We start from the raw sequence: 6900 nt of genomic DNA, 5'->3' as shown, positions 1-6900 counted from the left end.
CAATAAATAAGGCATGGCATGGCTCATAGAAAGTATTCAATTTGTTATTATTACTCGTATTGTTCTTATTAAAAGTTTGAAAGGAGGTCAATGATCGTAGCTTTTCCATTTCTAGAAAATATGAAAAAAAAAGTTTTTCTTATTATTCACAAATGTTCCAAATGTAATTTTATAAAGAAGATAAGTAAGACATAGTATGTGGCTAATTTTCTTATATTAACAAATGACTATATACATCCAGAAGATATTGAAGAAAGTAAAGGTATGATACACTTTTCTAAAAGGTTATCACTTCCTCATCACAAAAGTAACCTTTTCTCCTCTAATGGTTTGCAAAATTTGAGAAGCAATTAGCATTAGCTTGTAAATTCTCACATTCTTATGCTGTACAACCCACTAATTTAATCTTAGGATATGGCCGCAGAGACACCCATGTACATGTGTGCAAGAGGACAAACACAGCATGTTCATATCTGAACTATTTATAATAGCAAAATCCTGAAAGAATCCTGAAAGTCCAAGAAAGAAGATGGTCCAAATGAGGGAATGTGTTAAAGAAACTCTCGGCCGGGCGCGGTGGCTCACGCCTATAATCCCAGCACTTTGGGAGGCCAAGGCGGGTGGATCACGAGGTCAAGAGATCGAGACCATCCTGGTCGATGAGATGAAACCCCGTCTCTACTAAAAATACAAAAATTAGCTGGGCATGGTGGTGCGTGCCTGTAGTCCCAGCTACTCGGGAGGCTGAGGCAGGAGGATTGCTTGAACCCAGAAGACGGAGGTTGTGGTGAGCCAAGATCCTGCCATTGCACTCTAGTCTGGGTAACAACAGGGAAAGTCCGTCTCAAAAAAGGAAAGAAAGAAAGAAAGAAAATTCTCTTCCTGGGTCCTTGAGGGGTGTGGTTTCAAAGGCAGGAATTTCCCAGCTCCTTGCCTCCATATGGAGACCAGAGGGGGTTCAAATATAAAGTTCTTTGTCTCAGTTTCCCGCCTTGAGGGCCAGGTAGAGAAAGCCAGGTGGGGTCCTTTGTCCCAAATCCTGCTGAAGGTGGGGCCCCTTTGTCCCAAAATCCCACCGAAAGCTCCGGGAGGAGGGGACCTCTGTAACAGGTTGTGGACCAAATAGCCAATCTGGTATCAGAGTCAAAGATCAATCACTCCAGAGGAAGTTTGAAAGAACTCCTCTCATTGGACGAGAACATGAATGGGGTGGGAATAACTCAAGGGTTAAAATTCAGCTCCTTCTTACCTGAAAGGATTGCCCACTGTATATCTGCTATATCCAAAAGTAAATACGTTCTGTCTTGCTTCCTCATCTTCATGCATGTTGTTTTTCTGTGCCTGGTATTCCTTTCTCCTTTACCTCTATCCATTCTTAACCTAGCCAGCTTCTACTTATCCGTGAGGTCACACCTCTGAAAAGCTCTAGGTGGCAGAAGAGTGACTACACTGGACCACATACCTGGTTAACAATAGAGCTGAGGTCATTACCTCAATTTCCTGAATCTATAGCACCTAACATCCCTTTGCCTCTTATTTTCTCCAGTGTCGTCCCAGCTCTATCCCTGAGGATCCTTGGTCTCTCTTACCTACCATCCTAGTTTTCTCCCTACTCAACTTTTCTCAATAATTCCCTTAAAACAAGCATCTTTACCTGTTCTAGACTCTTTATAACTCCCCTCCCCCTCCATTCATATGTTGAAGCCCTAATCCTCAATGCGGCTGTATTTGGAGATGAGGCCTCTAGAGAACTAAGGTTAAATAAGGTTATAAGCTTGGGGCCCTGATCCAAGAGGACTAGTGTCCTTTTAAGAGAAAGCAGAGAACTCCCTCACTCTCTGTCTTGGTGTGTACATAAAGATGTCATTGAGCACACAGTAAGATGATGGCTATCAGCAAACCCGGGGGAGAGCCCTCACCAGAAACCAAATCTGCTGGCATGTTGATTTGGCACTCCCAGCACCCAGAGCTGTGAGGAAAAAAAGTTTATTTTGTTTCAACCATCCAGTCTATGGTATTTTGTTATGGCAACCTGGGCCAACCAAGACACTATCCCAAAAGTGAGAAAAGTAAAAGTCCAGTCCAAAGAAATCGTCTCCACTCATACAATGTCAGTGTCTATCAGTGGGTCAAAGTACTCCCCATTAACATTGGCTGGTCTGGACCCGAAGTAATGAAGAAATCACACCATTCATTCTGTATTTCACCATCCATTCACAGGAGGTATTTGTTAGCAAAACAACTCTTCAGCCAGGAATCTGACTTTTATTTTCATGATTTATGGGAATAAAAACTAAATGGCATAATCAGTCACCCATCAAAAACCTACTGCTAGTTCTTGTCACAAGCAAACACGACTGTAAGGGTGTTTGGTCCAAGTGGTCCTCAAACATGGTTTCTATATCAATGTTGTGTAAGCCAAGTCACTGTGTATTGTCCTATGCAAGCTGGCTACTGAGAAACTTTCCGTGAGGGAATTCAGGTTTCTGACCAGGTAATCAAGGCTCTCTAAACATTCCCTTACATAAGCAACCAGGTGGTGTTGTAATCCCATGGTTGAGAAAACAAGAGATGCTTTCTCAGGAAAGGGACCGCCCAGAACTGCCATGATTGTTATTTTCCAGTGTATTTGTTAGACATTTAATTTGTGTTTGTTACCAGCATATTTATTAGACATTTATTTAGTGACAAACTTTTTTTAAACCCTGGGACTATAGACATAGTCCCTATCCTCAAAAACTTAAGTTCTGATAGGAAGTAGAGAAGTAAACCATCATTGCAATATGGGTAGGATGTACAGTGCTATACTGAAAGTGGGTTTGAACATGAATGGTGACACTGAAGTAGGACTATCCTTTAATGAATGATATTGCTTTTCACAATGCCAATATGTGGAAATGCCAAAGAAACAGCCTCCAGTTGAAAAAGAAAAAAAGACTTTCTTAATTGTCAAAAAGGAGATGGACAAAAGGAAGTGATTGTCTCATCCCTGAAAATATTCAAGCTAAAACTGAAAACCTATGAATGCAAGGGAGTTTAACATAGTACTCAAAAGTATAGGTATTAGAACAGATTTCTCCCTCTTGGAACTATTGATGTTTTGGCTGTTTTGTTGTGGGGGAGGGGGGAATGTCCTGTGCATTGAAGAATGTTTAGCAGCACCCCTGCCAGTAGTACTCACCTATTCCCAGTTGTAACAACCAAAACCATCTCCAGATTTTGCAAAATATCTCCCAAGGCTGAATTGAGGAGGGCAAGCGAGTGTGTTCCTCCTGGTTGAGAACTTCTGGAACAGAGGAAATCAGGAACGAGTTTGAATGTTGGCTGTAAAATTTTCTTGTTGTGTAATCTTGCACAGGCTACCAATCTCATTAAGCCCCTGTTTTCTTCTCAATAAAATTGAGATAGAAGACACCACCTCACAGCTCAGAGAGAAGAGTTAGGAAATATTGAAGGTAAAAACAAATTATAGCTGCAGTTATTGTTGATGTCAAGTTGGCAGTCGCTGAAGGCAGAGGAAGAGTAGATGGGCCACATTTAAGGTTTCTTCCAAACTGAGATTTCCTAATTCTAAGTGAAACAACACCTAATTCTTTTATCTAGATTTGTATTAATCTTAAATACTGCTTCTGCAAAAAATATATAAAATATCTCATTGCAGGGAGACAGAGATTTTTATTACATTTGGGTAATGAGGAAACATTCGCTGAGTTACTTGAAAATCCAAATGCACTGTATTACTAGAGCAGGTTCTTATCTCCCATATCTCCCATTCACTCTTCCCAATTCCACCCATGTTGACATTCCATGCATCGCAATAAAAGAGTGTAGGGAGTGTGCTTGCAGGCTACCTGCTGCATGCCAAGCACAGTGCTGAATATTTCACATGCATCACCTTGTTTGATCCAAAAAGAAGAACCACTTTCTACCTAGCATCTAGATGTGGATGAAAAAAAGCCCATCCTTGATGCCCTTTAATATAGGTTGGATATTTGTTCCCTCCAAATCTCATGTGGAAAGGTGATCCCCAATGTTGGAGGTAAAGCCTAGTGGGAGATGTCTGGGTCACAGGAGTGGATTCCTCATGAATGGCGCAGTGCCCACCCCCCACAGTACAGTCAGTGCTTGCTTGATTCGTTCACAGAATAGCTGGTTGTTTAAAAAGCCTGGACCCTTCTTTCTCTCTCTTGCTCCCTCTCTCACCATGTGACATGCCAGCTCCCCCTTCACCTTCTGCCAGAAGTAAAAGCTTCTAGAGGCCTCACCAGAAGCTGAGCAGATGTTGTGTCATGCTTGTACAGCCTGAAGAATCATGAGTCAAATAAACCCCTCTTATTTATAAATTACCCAGACCCAGGTATCCCTTTATAGCAACACAAAACTGACTAACAAACCCTCTCGCCTATTTGCCAAACTTATTTCTTCACCTTTAGGATCCCCTTCTTGTATAGACATTTCTCTTTCATAAGCTTTAAGCCATTCATGGCAAGATTTAAGTCACATATAAGAATAATTTTAAAGTGGATTTTAAAAATCCCATGTTTACTTCATTAACATTAATTTAATCAACAAATATGTGTTGTGCCTTTATGAGCTGGGTACTATACTAGGCATTAGGGTTTTAGGGAAAGATTCTATATGATCCTGGACTTCAAAGAACTCACATGGAGTATTCCAGGCCACAATCTCTAGATTCTAATTCAATTGGTTGAGAATCGGGCATTGGGATTATTTAAATTTTTCAGGCAATTCTAATGAACTGATATATTTGAGAATTACTATACTGCATTGGATCTCTCTGTATAGTAGACAGACTGCCCTTAGCCAGCTAGACATTCAAACGCAGCAGATGCAATAGTGTCTATAACTATTGGCTTCACTCCTAAACCATGGATATATCTGGTTCAGAGATCTCTGAGTTCCCACCCAGGTCAGAGAGTCTACAGTCTAACCACTGCAGCAACAATCACAAAAGGATGTGACATTTGCTCTTTTATTATGACTACTTAAAATACTCTTGCCGAAAATGTCGGTCACCTATCGAGCAGCTAAACTTTCAAATTCAGCAAATTTGAGTTATTCATGATATGAATGATATGTAGTCATTGGGGAGAAACATATCTAAAGCTAATTTCTTAAAAGCAATGTTTCAACAAGAAGGACCCAGAAACTTTTTGGGTAAGTCATAAATTTTGCCAAATGATATTAAAATTATTTTATTGGTCTTGTTTTCCCCCAAACAATTTGGAGGGTAGGCTCCCTGGGAAGCAATCAAGACAGTTTCTCCCATGTGCTTGGAAATGAAAACTTTTATTCCAATTCTCATTGTCAGGAATAATTTTTGTCTAGTTGTGACTTACGGATGGTCCTCAGGATCAATGACTCTTTAGCAAAATGGGCCAATTCAGAGGAATAGGTGTTTCTTCATGTTATTTCCTCCTTTCTGTCAGATAATTTAGATAGTGATGGAGTGGAGCTCAGAGAAAAAGGTATTTTATATCTTATTAAGGAAAAATTTATCCATCTATGTCTTAAAAGCACAGTTGAGTATATCAGCATTGCAAATAGCAACCAGCCCATAAACCAGGTAATGGCTCACCAGAAAAGAAGGTTTGGCCAGTGTGAGTTCATTGGCTCAGACCTAAGAAAAACTTCATGTTTGTATACTGTTTGGAGCTTGTTTAATTATACCTGTCTTTTGTTTGTTTCCCAGATTGGACAGGACAAAGTCACATAAATAAAAATGAATACCATCAACGTACATTTTAATTCTCTTCTGTCTTTCTTCTATCTTGACATTTGTGTGTATGCCAAAATAGCCCTGGTTATTGCCTCATAAGAATGACACAACGTGGATGGAGAAGGTCCAGGAAAAAATAAATTGATGACCGAAAGATTTGGCAAGCTGCCATGTGAAGACAGAGAGTCAACAAAACAAAACAAACGCCATAGGCTGAAAAGGGATACGGCTGAAATCTATTAAACTATTACAGATGTGGACATATAGTTGGTTCAGCAAAAATCTCAGATACCAGACTTTGAGAATACCCACCTTGAATTCCCGAGGAAGAAATTTATATAATGAATTGTACAGTACTTTCTGACAGACAAAGCAATAATTCTATGAGACTAGATTTTATTTCAAAACTAAAAACCCTAAACCTAAGATTTTAACTGACCTCTGCCAAGGTTGCTCTGCTCGTATATATGAATATAAATCATAATAACATCTAACATTTGTTAGGCTTTTACCGTGTGCTGCCTACTAGGTTAAGCATTTCCATGTTTTATTTTGCTCTTTTAATTTTAAAACAACTTTTTAAAATTCAGTACTGTTATTATTTGCATTATACAGTGAGGAAGCTTAGACTTAAAGAACCACATGAACATCTCAAAATTAGATGGCTCGTATGTAATGGAAGGAATTTTGTAAACCAGGCCACCTGATTTCAATATTTATACTGATCAGGCCAACTAATTCTAAAACCCCTAAGCCATTTTACTTCAGTGTATATGTATCTATATACGTATCCCCAAAAGTATTTGATTAGAGCAACACACACTTAGTAAGTAGCAACTTTGAGGTTAAAATTCAAAACTTGAATACAAGCTTATAATTCTTTCCTCTAACCCCTTGTTACTTTATTTTGAACAAACCAAGGGGAGTTTTTATATCGTAGATGGTAAAGTAAGCCTTGTTAATTAAAAGTAATAATACAGGCTAAAATATTAAGTAGCTTCATGAAGTGTTGAGATATGTTCATGTTTGACATAGGTTATCAAGAAAAGTTGGGACATTGTAGCACATCTTCATCAAGGAACATAGCTGTCCCTCTTATACCATATCCATTGCCAGAGACCGCTGTCTAGCTCCTAGGTACAGCATACAAGTAGTTCTCA

At 39.3% G+C, this 6900-nt stretch overlaps 1 long non-coding RNA gene across 5 annotated transcripts in view; it reads right to left on the bottom strand.

The window, feature by feature from the left end:
• The window catches only part of LOC144579768 (uncharacterized), a 656332-nt gene that overhangs the window by 425302 nt on the left and 224130 nt on the right, over positions 1-6900 (bottom strand). For all 5 annotated transcript variants that reach the window (XR_013528135.1, XR_013528134.1, XR_013528137.1 and 2 more), the window contains one exon: positions 3182-3286. This is a non-coding gene — a long non-coding RNA (uncharacterized LOC144579768). The remainder of the gene's footprint in view (positions 1-3181; positions 3287-6900) is intronic.

The sequence above is a fragment of the Callithrix jacchus genome, chromosome 16 (genome assembly GCF_049354715.1).
Source record: "Callithrix jacchus isolate 240 chromosome 16, calJac240_pri, whole genome shotgun sequence".
Lineage (NCBI taxonomy): Eukaryota > Metazoa > Chordata > Mammalia > Primates > Cebidae > Callithrix > Callithrix jacchus.
Note: the sequence above shows the minus strand (reverse complement) of the source record. Positions and strands in the feature narration are given on the sequence as shown.